The sequence below is a fragment of the Cervus elaphus genome, chromosome X (assembly GCF_910594005.1).
Source record: "Cervus elaphus chromosome X, mCerEla1.1, whole genome shotgun sequence".
NCBI lineage: Eukaryota > Metazoa > Chordata > Mammalia > Artiodactyla > Cervidae > Cervus > Cervus elaphus.
The window spans coordinates 4,281,169-4,298,895 of record NC_057848.1 but is presented as its reverse complement, the minus strand read 5'-3'; positions in this window follow the sequence as shown (position 1 = coordinate 4,298,895).

Here is a 17,727-nt window from a genome sequence, read left to right as displayed (position 1 = left end):
AGGGACTGTGGACCCCCTGCCTTGCCCCCAGGCTCACGGGCAAGAGCCGGGAGAGAGCACCACCCCGAAGTGCTTTTCTCCCGAGCTTGGGAGCATTGTGAGCAGCTGGCGGGAAGAGCCGGCGAGAGTGCTTGCAAAGCGGCCTTTGGAGGCAGCCGGGGAGGTCTTCTTGCGGGAGAGGGCCGGTTGTGCTCAGAGGCCCCACAGGCCAGGGGCAGGACCCAGCAGGTCCCCTTCCCCTGGCCAGCCTTGCCCAGACCTTCCTGGCCTCCGGGGGTACTGCCCCACCAAGGGGCAGGCTGCGGGGACTGGGTCCAGACATGCCCGGGCGCCTCCCCAGGCTCATCCCCGCTGGTGCCTTTCCCCTGGTCCTAGGGCTCGATTGAGGCCTCCTTGGAGAGGAGGTTGCTGGCAGGGGCTCTCTCCACACTGCAAGGTGCTGGAGCTCAGAGGGCTTCGTCAGAGGGAAGGGACCAGCAAGGGGCTTGATGCCCAAGACCTCTTTGGCCCAGCAGCCTCAGGGCAGCAGGGAGAGCAAGAGGCCCACTGTGCCTCTAGGTCGGCTCTGCCCCTTCCCACACGTGCGGCCAGCCCAGCAGCTGCCTGACAGACTCTGGCTCCCCCGAGCTCTCTGCCGGTGCAGGGGGTCGGAAAAGACGTGTGCATGTGGTTCTGCCTTGGCCTGGGAGTGTGGACCCCCTGCCTGGCCTTCAGGCTCAGGGGGAAGGGCCGGGAGAGAGCACCACCCCGAAGCGCTTTTCTCCCGGAATTGGGAGCATTGTGCGCGGCTGGTGGGAACAGCCGGCGAGAGTGCTTGCAAAGCGGCCTTTGTAGGCAGCCGGGGAGGTCTTCCAGCGGGCGAGGGCCGGTTGTGCTCAGAGGCCCCACAGGCCAGGGGCAGGACCCAGCAGGGTCAATGCCCCTGGCCAGCCTTGCCCAGACCTTCCTGGCCTCCGGGGCTACTGCCCCACCAAGGGGCAGGCTGCGGGGACTGGGTCCAGATATGCCCGGGCGCCTATCCAGGCTCATCCCCGCTGGTGCCTTTCCCCTTGGCCTAGGCCTCGGTTGAGGCCTCCTTGGAGAGGAGGTTGCTGGCAGGGGCTCTCTCCACACTGCAAGGTGCTGGAGCTCAGAGGGCTTCGTCAGAGGGAAGGGACCAGCAAGGGGCTGGATGCCCAAGACCTCTTTGGCCCAGCAGCCTCAGGGCAGCAGGGAGAGCAAGAGGCCCACTGTGCCTCTAGGTCGGCTCTGCCCCTTCCCACACGGGCGGCCAGCCCAGCAGCTGCCTGACAGACTCTGGCTTTCCCGAGCTCTCTGCCGGTGCAGGGGGCAGGAACAGACGTGTGCATGTGGTTCTGCCTTGGCCTGGGAGTGTGGACCCCCTGCCTGGCCCTCAGGCTCAGGGGGAAGGGCCGGGAGAGAGCACCACCCCGAAGCGCTTTTCTCCCGGACTTGGGAGCATTGTGCGCGGCTGGCGGGAACAGCCGGCGAGAGTGCTTGCAAAGCGGCCTTTGGAGGCAGCCGGGGAGGTCTTCCAGCGGGAGAGGGCCGGTTGTGCTCAGAGGCCCCACAGGCCAGGGGCAGGACCCAGCAGGTCCCCTTCCCCTGGCCAGCCTTGCCCAGACCTTCCTGGCCTCCGGGGGTACTGCCCCACCAAGGGGCAGGCTGCGGGGACTGGGTCCAGACATGCCTGGGCGGCTCCCCAGGCTCATCCCCGCTGGTGCCTTTCTCCTGGGCCTAGGCCTCGGTTGAGGCCTCCTTGGAGAGGAGGTGGCTGGCAGGGGCTCTCTCCACACTGCAAGGTGCTGGAGCTCAGAGGGCTTCGTCAGAGAGAAGGGACCAGCAAGGGGCTGGATGCCCAAGACCTCTTTGGCCCAGCAGCCTCAGGGCAGCAGGGAGAGCAAGAGGCCCACTGTGCCTCTAGGTCGGCTCTGCCCCTTCCCACACGGGCGGCCAGCCCAGCAGCTGCCTGACAGACTCTGGGTCCCCCGAGCTCTCTGCCGGTGCAGGGGGCAGGAACAGACGTGTGCATGTGGTTTTGCCTTGGCCTGGGAGTGTGGACCCCCTGCCTGGCCCTCAGGCTCAGGGGGCAGGGCCGGGAGAGAGCACCACCTCGAAGCCCTTTTCTTCCGTACTTGGGAGCATTGTGCGCGGCTGGCGGGAACAGCCGGCGAGAGTGCTTGCAAAGCGGCCTTTGGAGGCAGCCGGGGAGGTCTTACAGCGGGAGAGGGCCGGTTGTACTCAGAGGCCCCACAGGCCAGAGGCAGGACCCAGCAGGTCCCCTTCCCCTGGCCAGCCTTGCCCAGACCTTCCTGGCCTCCGGGGGTACTGCCCCACCAAGGGGCAGGCTGCGGGGACTGGGCCCAGACATGCCCGGGCACCTCCCCAGGCTCATCCCCGCTGGTGCCTTTCCCCTGGGCCTAGGCCTCGGTTGAGGCCTCCTTGGAGAGGAGGTTGCTGGCAGGTGCTGTCTCCAGACTGCAAGGTCCTGGAGCTCAGAGGGACTCGTCAGAGGGAAGGGACCAGCAAGGGGCTGGATGCCCAAGACCTCTTTGGACCAGCAGCCTCAGGGCAGCAGGGAGAACAAGAGGCCCAGTGTGCCCCTAGGGTGGCTCTGCCCCTTCCCACACAGGCGGCCAGCCCAGCAGCTGCCTGAGAGTCTCTGGCTCCCCCGAGCTCTCTGCCGGTGCAGGGGGCAGGAACAGACCTGTGCATGTGGTTCTGCCTTGGCCAGGGAATGTGGACCCCCTGCCTGGCCCCCAGGCTCAGGGGCAAGAGCCGGGAGAGAGCACCACCCCGAAGTGCTTTTCTCCCGAGCTTGGGAGCATTGTGTGCAGCTGGCGGGAACAGCCGGCGAGAGTGCTTGCAAAGGGGCCTTTGGAGGCAGCCGGGGAGGTCTTCCAGCGGGAGAGGGCCGGTCGTGCTCAGAGGCCCCACAGGCCAGCGGCAGGACCCAGCAAGTCCCCTGCCCCTGGCCAGCCTTGCCCAGACCTTCCTGGCCTCCGGGGGTACTGCCCCACCAAGGGGCAGGCTGCGGGGACTGGGCCCAGACATGCCTGGGCCCCTCCCCAGGCTCATCCCCGCTGGTGCCTTTCCCCTGGGCCTAGGCCTCGGTTGAGGCCTCCTGGGAGAGGAGGTTGCTGGCAGGGGCTCTCTCCACACTGCAAGGTGCTGGAGCTCAGAGGGACTCGTCAGAGGGAAGGGACCAGCAAGGGGCTGGATGCCCAAGACCTCTTTGGACCAGCAGCCTCAGGGCAGCAGGGAGAGCAAGAGGCTCAGTGTGCCCCTAGGTCGGCTCTGCCCCTTCCCACCCGGGCGGCCAGCCCAGCAGCTGCCTGACAGACTCTGGCTCCCCCGAGCTCTCTGCCGGTGCAGGGGGCAGGAACAAACGTGTGCATGTGGTTCGGCCTTGGCCTGGGAGTGTGGACCCCCTGCCTGGCCCTCAGGCTCAGGGGGAAGGGCCGGGAGAGAGCACCACCCCGAAGCGCTTTTCTCCCGGACTTGGGAGCATTGTGCGCGGCTGGCGGGAACAGCCGGCGAGAGTGCTTGCAAAGCGGCCTTTGGAGGCAGCCGGGGAGGTCTTCCAGCGGGAGAGGGCCGGTTGTGCTCAGAGGCCCCACAGGCCAGGGGCAGGACCCAGCAGGGCCCCTGCCCCTGGCCAGCCTTGCCCAGACCTTCCTGGCCTCCGGGGGTACTGCCCCACCAAGGGGCAGGCTGCGGGGACTGGGTCCAGACATGCCTGGGCGCCTCCCCAGGCTAATCCCCGCTGGTGCCTTTCCCCTGGGCCTAGGCCTCGGTTGAGGCCTCCTTGGAGAGGAGGTTGCTGGCAGGGGCTGTCTCCACACTGCAAGGTGCTGGAGCTCAGAGGCCCTCGTCAGAGGGAAGGGACCAGCAAGGGGCTGGATGCGCAAGACCTCTTTGGCCCAGCAGCCTCAGGGCAGCAGGGAGACCAAGAGGCCCAGTGTGCCCCTAGGTCGGCTCTGCCCCTTCCCACACAGGCGGCCAGCCCAGCAGCTGCCTGACAGTCTCTGGCACCCCCGAGCCCTCTGCTGGTGCAGGGGGCAGGTACAGACTTGTGCATGTGGTTCTGCCTTGGCCAGGGACTGTGGACCCCCTGCCTGGCCCCCAGGCTCAGGGGCAAGGGCCGGGAGAGAGCACCACCCCGAAGCGCTTATCTCCCGGGCTTGGGAGCATTGTGCGCAGCTGGCGGGAACAGCCGGCGAGAGTGCTTGCAAAGCGGCCTTTGGAGGTAGCCGGGGAGGTCTTCCAGCGGGAGAGGGCCGGTTGTGCTCAGAGGCCCCACAGGCCACGGGCAGGACCCAGGAGGGCCCCTGCCCCTGGGCAGCCTTGCCCAGACATTCCTGGCCTCCGGGGGTACTGCCCCACCAAGGGGCAGGCTGCGGGGACTGGGTCCAGACATGCCTGGGCGCCTCCCCAGTCTCATTCCCGCTGGTGCTTTTCCCCTGGGCCTAGGCCTCGGTTGAGGCCTCCTTGGAGAGGAGGTTGCTGGCAGGGGCTGTCTCCACACTGCAAGGTGCTGGAGCTCAGAGGCCCTCGTCAGAGGGAAGTGACCAGCAAGGGGCTGGATGCCCAAGACCTCTTTGGCCCAGCAGCCTCAGGGCAGCAGGGAGAGCTAGAGGCCCAGTGTGCCCCTAGGTCAGCTCTGCCCCTTCCCACACAGGCGGCCAGCCCAGCAGCTGCCTGACAGACTCTGGCTCCCCCGAGCTCTCTGCCGGTGCAGTTAACAGGAACAGACGTTTGCATGTGGTTCTGCCTTGGCCTGGTAGTGTGGACCCCCTGCCTGGCCCTCAGGCTCAGGGGGAAGGGCCGGGAGAGAGCACCACCCCGAAGCGCTTTTCTCCCGGACTTGGGAGCATTGTGCGCAGCTTGCTGGAACAGCCGGCGAGAGTGCTTGCAAAGCGGCCTTTGGAGGCAGCCGGGGAGGTCTTCCAGCGGGAGAGGGCCGGTTGTGCTCAGAGGCCCCACAGGCCAGGGGCAGGACCCAGCAAGTCCGCTTCCCCTGGCCAGCCTTGCCCAGACCTTCCTGGCCTCCGGGGATACTGCCCCACCAAGGGGCAGGCTGCGGGGACTGGGTCCAGACATGCCCGGGCACCTCCCCAGGCTCATCCCCGCTGGTGCCTTTCCCCTGGGCCTAGGCCTCGGTTGAGGCCTCCTTGGAGAGGAGGTTGCTGGCAGGGGCTCTCTCCACACTGCAAGGTGCTAGAGTTCAGAGGGCTTCGTCAGAGGGAAGGGACCAGCAAGGGGCTGGATGCCCAAGACCTCTTTGGCCCAGCAGCCTCTGGGCAGCAGGGAGAGCAAGAGGCCCACTGTGCCTCTAGGTCGGCTCTGCCCCTTCCCACACGGCCGGCCAGCCCAGCAGCTGCCTGAGAGACTCTGGCTCCCCCGAGCTCTCTGCCGGTGCAGCGGACAGGAACAGACGTGTGCATGTGGTTCTGCCTTGGCCTGGTAGTGTGGACCCCCTACCTGGCCCTCAGGCTCAGGGGGAAGGGCCGGGAGAGAGCACCACCCCGAAGCGCTTTTCTCCCGGACTAGGGAGCATTGTGCGCGGCTAGTGGGAACAGCTGGCGAGAGTGCTTGCAAAGCGGCCTTTGGAGGCAGCCGGGGAGGTCTTCCAGCGGGAGAGGGCCGGTTGTGCTCAGAGGCCCCACAGGCCAGGGGCAGGACCCAGCAGGGCCCCTGACCCTGGCCAGCCTTGCCCAGACCTTCCTGGCCTCCGGGGGTACTGCCCCCCCAAGGGAAAGGCTGCGAGGACTGGGCCGAGACATGCCTTGGCGCCTCCCCAGGCTCATCCCCGCTGGTGCTTTTCCCCTGGGCCTAGGCCTCGGTTGAGGCCTCCTTGGAGCGGAGGTTGCTGGCAGGTGCTGTCTCCACACTGCAAGGTGCTGGAGCTCAGAGGGACTCGTCAGAGGGAAGGCACCAGCAAGGGGCTGGATGCCCAAGACCTCTTTGGCCCAGCAGCCTCAGGGCAGCAGGGAGAGCAAGAGGCCCACTGTGCCTCTAGGTCGGCTCTGCCCCTTCCCACACAGGCGGCCAGCCCAGCAGCTGCCTGACAGTCTCTGGCTCCCCCGAGCTCTCTGCTGGTGCAGGGGGCAGGAACAGACCTGTGCATGTGGTTCTGCCTTGGCCATGGACTGTGGACCCCCTGCCTGGCCCCCAGGCTCAGGGGCAAGGGCCGGGAGAGAGCACCACCCCGAAGCGCTTTTCTCCCGGGCTTGGGAACATTGTGCGCAGCTGGCGGGAACAGCCGGCGAGAGTGCTTGCAAAGCGGCCTTTGGAGGCAGCCGGGGAGGTCTTCCAGCGGGAGAGGGCCGGTCGTGCTCAGAGGCCCCACAGGCCAGGGGCAGGACCCAGCAAGTCCCCTTCCCCTGGCCAGCCTTGCCCAGACCTACCTGGCCTCCGGGGGTACTGCCCCACCAAGGGGCAGGCTGCGGGGACTGGGTCCAGACATGCCCGGGCGCCTCCCCAGGCTCATCCCCGCTGGTGCCTTTCCCCTGGGCCTAGGCCTCGGTTGAGGCCTCCTTGGAGAGGAGGTTGCTGGCAGGGGCTCTCTCCACACTGCAAGGTGCTGGAGCTCAGAGGGACTCGTCAGAGGGAAGGGACCAGCAAGGGGCTGGATGCCCAAGACCTCTTTGGCCCAGCAGCCTCAGGGCAGCAGGGAGAGCAAGAGGCCCATTGTGCCCCTAGGTCGGCTCTGCCCCTTCCCACACAGGCGGCCAGCCCAGCAGCTGCCTGACAGTCTCTGGCTCCCCCGAGCTCTCTGCTGGTGCAGGGGGCAGGAACAGACCTGTGCATGTGGTTCTGCCTTGGCCAGGGACTGTGGACCCCCTGCCTGGCCCCCAGGCTCAGGGGCAAGGGCCGGGAGAGAGCACCACCCCGAAGCGCTTTTCTCCCGGACTAGGGAGCATTGTGCGCGGCTAGTGGGAACAGCTGGCGAGAGTGCTTGCAAAGCGGCCTTTGGAGGCAGCCGGGGAGGTCTTCCAGCGGGAGAGGGCCGGTTGTGCTCAGAGGCCCCACAGGCCAGGGGCAGGACCCAGCAGGGCCCCTGACCCTGGCCAGCCTTGCCCAGACCTTCCTGGCCTACGGGGGTACTGCCCCACCAAGGGAAAGGCTGCGGGCCTGGGCCGAGACATGCCTTGGCGCCTCCCCAGGCTCATCCCCGCTGGTGCTTTTCCCCTGGGCCTAGGCCTCGGTTGAGGCCTCCTTGGAGCGGAGGTTGCTGGCAGGTGCTGTCTCCACACTGCAAGGTGCTGGAGCTCAGAGGGACTCGTCAGAGGGAAGGGACCAGCAAGGGGCTGGATGCCCAAGACCTCTTTGGCCCAGCAGCCTCAGGGCAGCAGGGAGAGCAAGAGGTCCAGTGTGCCCCTAGGTCGGCTCTGCCCCTTCCCACACAGGCAGCCAGCCCAGCAGCTGCCTGAGAGTCTCTGGCTCCCCCGAGCTCTCTGCTGTTGCAGGGGTCAGGAACAGACCTGTCCATGTGGTTCTGCCTTGGCCAGGGACTGTGGACCCCCTGCCTGGCCCCCAGGCTCAGGGGCAAGGGCCGGGAGAGAGCACCACCCCGAAACGCTTTTCTCCCGGGCTTGGGAGCATTGTGCGCAGCTGGCGGGAACAGCCGGCGAGAGTGCTTGCAAAACGGCCTTTGGAGGCAGCCGGGGAGGTCTTCCAGCAGGAGAGGGCCGGTTGTGCTCAGAGGCCCGACAGGCCAGGGGCAGGACCCAGCAGGTCCCCTTCCCCTGGCCAGCCTTGCCCAGACCTTCCTGGCCTCCGGGGGTACTGCCCCACCAAGGGGCAGGCTGCGGGGACTGGGTCCAGACATGCCCGGGCGCCTCCCCAGGCTCATCCCCGCTGGTGCCTTTACCCTGGGCCTAGGCCTCGGTTGAGGCCTCCTTGGAGAGGAGGTTGCTGGCAGGGGCTGTCTCCACACTGCAAAGGTGCTGGAGCTCAGAGGGACTCGTCAGAGGGAAGGGACCAGCAAGGGGCTGGGTGCCCAAGACCTCTTTGGCCCAGCAGCCTCAGGGCAGCAGGGAGAGCAAGAGGCCCAGTGTGCCCCTAGGTCGGCTCTGCCCCTTCCCACACAGGCGGCCAGCCCAGCAGCTGCCTGACCGTTTCTGGCTCCCGCGAGCTCTCTGCTGGTGCAGGGGGCAGGAACAGACGTGTGCATGTGTTTCTGGCTTGGCCAGGGACTGTGGACCCCCTGCCTGGCCCCCAGGCTCAGGGGCAAGGGCCGGGAGAGAGCACCACCCCGAAGCGCTTTTCTTCCGGGCTTGGGAGCATTGTGCGCAGCTGGCGGGAACAGCCGGCGAGAGTGCTTGCAAAGCGGCTTTTGGAGGCAGCCGGGGAGGTCTTCCAGTGGAAGAGGGCCGGTTGTGCTCAGAGGCCCCACAGGCCAGGGGCAGGACCCAGCAGGTCCCCTTCCCCTGGCCAGCCTTGCCCAGATCTTCCTGGCCTCCGGGGGTACTGCCCCACCTAGGGGCAGGCTGCGGGGACTGGGTCCAAACATGCCCGGGCGCCTCCCCAGGCTGATTCCCGCTGGTGCTTTTCCCCTGGGCCTAGGCCTCGGTTGAGGCCTCCTTGGAGAGGAGGTTGCTGGCAGGGGCTGTCTCCACACTGCAAGGTGCTGGAGCTCAGAGGCCCTCGTCAGAGGGAAGGGACCAGCAAGGGGCTGGATGCCCAAGACCTCTTTGGCCCAGCAGCCTCAGGGCAGCAGGGAGAGGAAGAGGCCCAGTGTGCCCCTAGGTCGGCTCTGCCCCTTCCCACACAGGCGGCCAGCCCAGCAGCTGCCTGACAGACTCTGGCTCCCCCGAGCTCTCTGCCGGTTCAGGGGGCAGGAACAGACGTGTGCATGTGGTTCTGCCTTGGCCTGGGAGTGTGGACCCCCTGCCTGGCCCTCAGGCTCAGGGGGAAGGGCCGGGAGAGAGCACCACCCCGAAACGCTTTTCTCCCGGACTTGGGAGCATTGTGCGCAGTTGGCGGGAACAGCCGGCGAGAGTGCTTGCAAAGCGGCCTTTGGAGGCAGCCGGGGAGGTCTTCCAGCGGGAGAGGGCCGGTTGTGCTCAGAGGCCCCACAGGCCAGGGGCAGGACCCAGCAGGGCCCCTTCCCCTGGCCAGCCTTGCCCAGACCTTCCTGGCCTCCGGGGCTACTGCCCCACCAAGGGGCAGGCTGCGGGGACTGGGTCCAGACATGCCCGTGCGCCTCCCCAGCCTCATCCCCGCTGGTGCCTTTCCCCTGGGCCTAGGCCTCGGTTGAGGCCTCCTTGGAGAGGAGGATGCTGGCAGGGGCTGTCTCCACACTGCAAGGTGCTGGAGCTCAGAGGGACTCGTCAGAGGGAAGGGACCAGCAAGGGGCTGGATGCCCAAGACCTCTTTGGCCCAGCAGCCTCAGGGCAGCAGGGAGAGCAAGAGGCCCAGTGTGCCTCTAGGTCGTCTCTGCCCCTTCCCACACGGGCGGCCAGCCCAGGAGCTGCCTGACAGATTCTGGCTCCCCCGAGCTCTCTGCCGGTGCAGGGGGCAGGAACAGACCTGTGCATGTGGTTCTGCCTTGGCCAGGGAATGTGGACCCCCTGCCTGGCCCCCAGGCTCAGGGGCAAGAGCCGGGAGAGAGCACCACCCCGAAGCGCTTTTCTCCCGAGCTTGGGAGCATTGTGCGCAGCTGGCGGGAACAGCCGGCGAGAGTGCTTGCAAAGCGGCCTTTGGAGGCAGCCGGGGAGGTCTTCCAGCGGGAGAGGGCCGGTTGTGCTGAGAGGCCCCACAGGCCAGGGGCAGGACCCAGCAGGGCCCCTGACCCTGGCCAGCCTTGCCCAGACCTACCTGGCCTCCGGGGGTACTGCCCCACCAAGGGGCAGGCTGCGGGGACTGGGCCCAGACATGCCTGGGCGCCTCCCCAGGCTCATCCCCGCTGGTGCCTTTCCCCTGGGCCTAGGCCTCGGTTGAGGCCTCCTTGGAGAGGAGGTTGCTGGCAGGTGCTGTCTCCACACTGCAAGGTGCTGGAGCTCAGAGGGACTCGTCAGAGGGAAGGGACCAGCAAGGGGCTGGATGCCCAAGACCTCTTTGGCCCAGCAGCCTCAGGGCAGCAGGGAGAGCAAGAGGCCCAGTGTGCCCCTAGGTCGGCTCTGCCCCTTCCCACACAGGCGGCCAGCCCAGCAGCTGCCTGACAGTCTCTGGATCCCCCGAGCTCTCTGCTGGTGCAGGGGGCAGGAACAGACCTGTGCATGTGGTTCTGCCTTGGCCAGGGTCTGTGGACTCCCTGCCTGGCCCCCAGGCTCAGGGGCAAGGGCCGGGAGAGAGCACCACCCTGAAGGGCTTTTCTCCCGGGCTTGGGAGCATTGTGCGCAGCTGGCGGGAACAGCCGGCGAGAGTGCTTGCAAAGCGGCCTTTGGAGGCAGCCGGGGAGGTCTTCCAGCGGGAGAGGGCCGGTCGTGCTCAGAGGCCCCACAGGCCAGGGGCAGGACCCAGCAGGTCCCCTTCCCCTGGCCAGCCTTGCCCAGACCTTCCTGGCCTCCGGGGGTACTGCCCCACCAAGGGGCAGGCTGCGGGGACTGGGTCCAGACATGCCCGGGCGCCTCACCAGGCTCATCCCCGCTGGTGCCTTTCCCCTGGGCCTAGGCCTCGGTTGAGGCCTCCTTGGAGAGGAGGTTGCTGGCAGGGGCTCTCTCCACACTGCAAGGTGCTGGAGCTCAGAGGCCCTCGTCAGAGGGAAGGGACCAGCAAGGGGCTGGATGCCCAAGACCTCTTTGGCCCAGCAGCCTCAGGGCAGCAGGGAGAGCAAGAGGCCCAGTGTGCCTCTAGGTCGGCTCTGCCCCTTCCCACACGGGCGGCCAGCCCAGCAGCTGCCTGACAGACTCTGGCTCCCCCGAGCTCTCTGCCGGTGCAGGGGGCAGGAACAGACGTGTGCATGTGGTTCTGCCTTGGCCTGGTAGTGTGGACCCCCTACCTGGCCCTCAGGCTCAGGGGGAAGGGCCGGGAGAGAGCACCACCCCGAAGCGCTTTTCTCCCGGACTAGGGAGCATTGTGCGCGGCTAGTGGGAACAGCTGGCGAGAGTGCTTGCAAAGCGGCCTTTGGAGGCAGCCGGGGAGGTCTTCCAGCGGGAGAGGGCCGGTTGTGCTCAGAGGCCCCACAGGCCAGGGGCAGGACCCAGCAGGGCCCCTGACCCTGGCCAGCCTTGCCCAGACCTTCCTGGCCTCCGGGGGTACTGCCCCCCCAAGGGAAAGGCTGCGAGGACTGGGCCGAGACATGCCTTGGCGCCTCCCCAGGCTCATCCCCGCTGGTGCTTTTCCCCTGGGCCTAGGCCTCGGTTGAGGCCTCCTTGGAGCGGAGGTTGCTGGCAGGTGCTGTCTCCACACTGCAAGGTGCTGGAGCTCAGAGGGACTCGTCAGAGGGAAGGCACCAGCAAGGGGCTGGATGCCCAAGACCTCTTTGGCCCAGCAGCCTCAGGGCAGCAGGGAGAGCAAGAGGCCCACTGTGCCTCTAGGTCGGCTCTGCCCCTTCCCACACAGGCGGCCAGCCCAGCAGCTGCCTGACAGTCTCTGGCTCCCCCGAGCTCTCTGCTGGTGCAGGGGGCAGGAACAGACCTGTGCATGTGGTTCTGCCTTGGCCATGGACTGTGGACCCCCTGCCTGGCCCCCAGGCTCAGGGGCAAGGGCCGGGAGAGAGCACCACCCCGAAGCGCTTTTCTCCCGGGCTTGGGAACATTGTGCGCAGCTGGCGGGAACAGCCGGCGAGAGTGCTTGCAAAGCGGCCTTTGGAGGCAGCCGGGGAGGTCTTCCAGCGGGAGAGGGCCGGTCGTGCTCAGAGGCCCCACAGGCCAGGGGCAGGACCCAGCAAGTCCCCTTCCCCTGGCCAGCCTTGCCCAGACCTTCCTGGCCTCCGGGGGTACTGCCCCACCAAGGGGCAGGCTGCGGGGACTGGGTCCAGACATGCCCGGGCGCCTCCCCAGGCTCATCCCCGCTGGTGCCTTTCCCCTGGGCCTAGGCCTCGGTTGAGGCCTCCTTGGAGAGGAGGTTGCTGGCAGGGGCTCTCTCCACACTGCAAGGTGCTGGAGCTCAGAGGGACTCGTCAGAGGGAAGGGACCAGCAAGGGGCTGGATGCCCAAGACCTCTTTGGCCCAGCAGCCTCAGGGCAGCAGGGAGAGCAAGAGGCCCATTGTGCCCCTAGGTCGGCTCTGCCCCTTCCCACACAGGCGGCCAGCCCAGTAGCTGCCTGACAGTCTCTGGCTCCCCCGAGCTCTCTGCTGGTGCAGGGGGCAGGAACAGACCTGTGCATGTGGTTCTGCCTTGGCCAGGGACTGTGGACCCCCTGCCTGGCCCCCAGGCTCAGGGGCAAGGGCCGGGAGAGAGCACCACCCCGAAGCGCTTTTCTCCCGGACTAGGGAGCATTGTGCGCGGCTAGTGGGAACAGCTGGCGAGAGTGCTTGCAAAGCGGCCTTTGGAGGCAGCCGGGGAGGTCTTCCAGCGGGAGAGGGCCGGTTGTGCTCAGAGGCCCCACAGGCCAGGGGCAGGACCCAGCAGGGCCCCTGACCCTGGCCAGCCTTGCCCAGACCTTCCTGGCCTACGGGGGTACTGCCCCACCAAGGGAAAGGCTGCGGGCCTGGGCCGAGACATGCCTTGGCGCCTCCCCAGGCTCATCCCCGCTGGTGCTTTTCCCCTGGGCCTAGGCCTCGGTTGAGGCCTCCTTGGAGCGGAGGTTGCTGGCAGGTGCTGTCTCCACACTGCAAGGTGCTGGAGCTCAGAGGGACTCGTCAGAGGGAAGGGACCAGCAAGGGGCTGGATGCCCAAGACCTCTTTGGCCCAGCAGCCTCAGGGCAGCAGGGAGAGCAAGAGGTCCAGTGTGCCCCTAGGTCGGCTCTGCCCCTTCCCACACAGGCAGCCAGCCCAGCAGCTGCCTGAGAGTCTCTGGCTCCCCCGAGCTCTCTGCTGTTGCAGGGGTGAGGAACAGACCTGTCCATGTGGTTCTGCCTTGGCCAGGGACTGTGGACCCCCTGCCTGGCCCCCAGGCTCAGGGGCAAGGGCCGGGAGAGAGCACCACCCCGAAACGCTTTTCTCCCGGGCTTGGGAGCATTGTGCGCAGCTGGCGGGAACAGCCGGCGAGAGTGCTTGCAAAACGGCCTTTGGAGGCAGCCGGGGAGGTCTTCCAGCAGGAGAGGGCCGGTTGTGCTCAGAGGCCCGACAGGCCAGGGGCAGGACCCAGCAGGTCCCCTTCCCCTGGCCAGCCTTGCCCAGACCTTCCTGGCCTCCGGGGGTACTGCCCCACCAAGGGGCAGGCTGCGGGGACTGGGTCCAGACATGCCCGGGAGCCTCCCCAGGCTCATCCCCGCTGGTGCCTTTACCCTGGGCCTAGGCCTCGGTTGAGGCCTCCTTGGAGAGGAGGTTGCTGGCAGGGGCTGTCTCCACACTGCAAGGTGCTGGAGCTCAGAGGGACTCGTCAGAGGGAAGGGACCAGCAAGGGGCTGGGTGCCCAAGACCTCTTTGGCCCAGCAGCCTCAGGGCAGCAGGGAGAGCAAGAGGCCCAGTGTGCCCCTAGGTCGGCTCTGCCCCTTCCCACACAGGCGGCCAGCCCAGCAGCTGCCTGACCGTCTCTGGCTCCCGCGAGCTCTCTGCTGGTGCAGGCGGCAGGAACAGACGTGTGCATGTGTTTCTGCCTTGGCCAGGGACTGTGGACCCCCTGCCTGGCCCCCAGGCTCAGGGGCAAGGGCCGGGAGAGAGCACCACCCCGAAGCGCTTTTCTTCCGGGCTTGGGAGCATTGTGCGCAGCTGGCGGGAACAGCCGGCGAGAGTGCTTGCAAAGCGGCTTTTGGAGGCAGCCGGGGAGGTCTTCCAGTGGAAGAGGGCCGGTTGTGCTCAGAGGCCCCACAGGCCAGGGGCAGGACCCAGCAGGTCCCCTTCCCCTGGCCAGCCTTGCCCAGACCTTCCTGGCCTCCGGGGGTACTGCCCCACCTAGGGGCAGGCTGCGGGGACTGGGTCCAAACATGCCCGGGCGCCTCCCCAGGCTGATTCCCGCTGGTGCTTTTCCCCTGGGCCTAGGCCTCGGTTGAGGCCTCCTTGGAGAGGAGGTTGCTGGCAGGGGCTGTCTCCACACTGCAAGGTGCTGGAGCTCAGAGGCCCTCGTCAGAGGGAAGGGACCAGCAAGGGGCTGGATGCCCAAGACCTCTTTGGCCCAGCAGCCTCAGGGCAGCAGGGAGAGGAAGAGGCCCAGTGTGCCCCTAGGTCGGCTCTGCCCCTTCCCACACAGGCGGCCAGCCCAGCAGCTGCCTGACAGACTCTGGCTCCCCCGAGCTCTCTGCCGGTTCAGGGGGCAGGAACAGACGTGTGCATGTGGTTCTGCCTTGGCCTGGGAGTGTGGACCCCCTGCCTGGCCCTCAGGCTCAGGGGGAAGGGCCGGGAGAGAGCACCACCCCGAAGCGCTTTTCTCCCGGACTTGGGAGCATTGTGCGCAGTTGGCGGGAACAGCCGGCGAGAGTGCTTGCAAAGCGGCCTTTGGAGGCAGCCGTGGAGGTCTTCCAGCGGGAGAGGGCCGGTTGTGCTCAGAGGCCCCACAGGCCAGGGGCAGGACCCAGCAGGGCCCCTTCCCCTGGCCAGCCTTGCCCAGACCTTCCTGGCCTCCGGGGCTACTGCCCCACCAAGGGGCAGGCTGCGGGGACTGGGTCCAGACATGCCCGGGCGCCTCCCCAGCCTCATCCCCGCTGGTGCCTTTCCCCTGGGCCTAGGCCTCGGTTGAGGCCTCCTTGGAGAGGAGGATGCTGGCAGGGGCTGTCTCCACACTGCAAGGTGCTGGAGCTCAGAGGGACTCGTCAGAGGGAAGGGACCAGCAAGGGGCTGGATGCCCAAGACCTCTTTGGCCCAGCAGCCTCAGGGCAGCAGGGAGAGCAAGAGGCCCAGTGTGCCTCTAGGTCGTCTCTGCCCCTTCCCACACGGGCGGCCAGCCCAGGAGCTGCCTGACAGATTCTGGCTCCCCCGAGCTCTCTGCCGGTGCAGGGGGCAGGAACAGACCTGTGCATGTGGTTCTGCCTTGGCCAGGGAATGTGGACCCCCTGCCTGGCCCCCAGGCTCAGGGGCAAGAGCCGGGAGAGAGCACCACCCCGAAGCGCTTTTCTCCCGAGCTTGGGAGCATTGTGCGCAGCTGGCGGGAACAGCCGGCGAGAGTGCTTGCAAAGCGGCCTTTGGAGGCAGCCGGGGAGGTCTTCCAGCGGGAGAGGGCCGGTTGTGCTCAGAGGCCCCACAGGCCAGGGGCAGGACCCAGCAGGGCCCCTGACCCTGGCCAGCCTTGCCCAGACCTACCTGGCCTCCGGGGGTACTGCCCCACCAAGGGGCAGGCTGCGGGGACTGGGCCCAGACATGCCTGGGCGCCTCCCCAGGCTCATCCCCGCTGGTGCCTTTCCCTTGGGCCTAGGCCTCGGTTGAGGCCTCCTTGGAGAGGAGGTTGCTGGCAGGTGCTGTCTCCACACTGCAAGGTGCTGGAGCTCAGAGGGACTCGTCAGAGGGAAGGGACCAGCAAGGGGCTGGATGCCCAAGACCTCTTTGGCCCAGCAGCCTCAGGGCAGCAGGGAGAGCAAGAGGCCCAGTGTGCCCCTAGGTCGGCTCTGCCCCTTCCCACACAGGCGGCCAGCCCAGCAGCTGCCTGACAGTCTCTGGCTCCCCCGAGCTCTCTGCTGGTGCAGGGGGCAGGAACAGACCTGTGCATGTGGTTCTGCCTTGGCCAGGGTCTGTGGACTCCCTGCCTGGCCCCCAGGCTCAGGGGCAAGGGCCGGGAGAGAGCACCACCCTGAAGGGCTTTTCTCCCGGGCTTGGGAGCATTGTGCGCAGCTGGCGGGAACAGCCGGCGAGAGTGCTTGCAAAGCGGCCTTTGGAGGCAGCCGGGGAGGTCTTCCAGCGGGAGAGGGCCGGTCGTGCTCAGAGGCCCCACAGGCCAGGGGCAGGACCCAGCAGGTCCCCTTCCCCTGGCCAGCCTTGCCCAGACCTTCCTGGCCTCCGGGGATACTGCCCCACCAAGGGGCAGGCTGCGGGGACTGGGTCCAGACATGCCCGGGCGCCTCCCCAGGCTCATCCCCGCTGGTGCCTTTCCCCTGGGCCTAGGCCTCGATTGAGGCCTCCTTGGAGAGGAGGTTGCTGGCAGGGGCTCTCTCCACACTGCAAGGTGCTGGAGTTCAGAGGGCTTCGTCAGAGGGAAGGGACCAGCAAGGGGCTGGATGCCCAAGACCTGTTTGGCCCAGCAGCCTCTGGGCAGCAGGGAGAGCAAGAGGCCCACTGTGCCTCTAGGTCGGCTCTGCCCATTCCCACACGGCCGGCCAGCCCAGCAGCTGCCTGAGAGACTCTGGCTCCCCCGAGCTCTCTGCCGGTGCAGCGGACAGGAACAGACGTGTGCATGTGGTTCTGCCTTGGCCTGGTAGTGTGGACCCCCTGCCTGGCCCTCAGGCTCAGGGGGAAGGGCCGGGAGAGAGCACCACCCCGAAGCGCTTTTCTCCCGGACTAGGGAGCATTGTGCGCGGCTAGTGGGAACAGCTGGCGAGAGTGCTTGCAAAGCGGCCTTTGGAGGCAGCCGGGGAGGTCTTCCAGCGGGAGAGGGCCGGTTGTGCTCAGAGGCCCCACAGGCCAGGGGCAGGACCCAGCAGGGCCCCTGACCCTGGCCAGCCTTGCCCAGACCTTCCTGGCCTCCGGGGGTACTGCCCCACCAAGGGAAAGGCTGCGAGGACTGGGCCGAGACATGCCTTGGCGCCTCCCCAGGCTCATCCCCGCTGGTGCTTTTCCCCTGGGCCTAGGCCTCGGTTGAGGCCTCCTTGGAGAGGAGGTTGCTGGCAGGTGCTGTCTCCACACTGCAAGGTGCTGGAGCTCAGAGGGACTCGTCAGAGGGAAGGGACCAGCAAGGGGCTGGATGCCCAAGACCTCTTTGGCCCAGCAGCCTCAGGGCAGCAGGGAGAGCAAGAGGCCCAGTGTGCCCCTAGGTCGGATCTGCCCCTTCCCACACAGGCGGCCAGCCCAGCAGCTGCCTGACAGTCTCTGGCTCCCCCGAGCTCTCTGCTGGTGCAGGGGGCAGGAACAGACGTGTGCATGTGGTTCTGCCTTGGCCATGGACTGTGGACCCCCTGCCTGGCCCCCAGGCTCAGGGGCAAGGGCCGGGAGAGAGCACCACCCCGAAGCGCTTTTCTCCCGGGCTTGGGAACATTGTGCGCAGCTGGCGGGAACAGCCGGCGAGAGTGCTTGCAAAGCGGCCTTTGGAGGCAGCCGGGGAGGTCTTCCAGCGGGAGAGGGCCGGTCGTGCTCAGAGGCCCCACAGGCCAGGGGCAGGACCCAGCAAGTCCCCTTCCCCTGGCCAGCCTTGCCCAGACCTTCCTGGCCTCCGGGGGTACTGCCCCACCAAGGGGCAGGCTGCGGGGACTGGGTCCAGACATGCCCGGGCGCCTCCCCAGGCTCATCCCCGCTGGTGCCTTTCCCCTGGGCCTAGGCCTCGGTTGAGGCCTCCTTGGAGAGGAGGTTGCTGGCAGGGGCTCTCTCCACACTGCAAGGTGCTGGAGCTCAGAGGGACTCGTCAGAGGGAAGGGACCAGCAAGGGGCTGGATGCCCAAGACCTCTTTGGCCCAGCAGCCTCAGGGCAGCAGGGAGAGCAAGAGGCCCAGTGTGCCCCTAGGTCGGCTCTGCCCCTTCCCACACAGGCGGCCAGCCCAGCAGCTGCCTGACAGTCTCTGGCTCCCCCGAGCTCTCTGCTGGTGCAGGGGGCAGGAA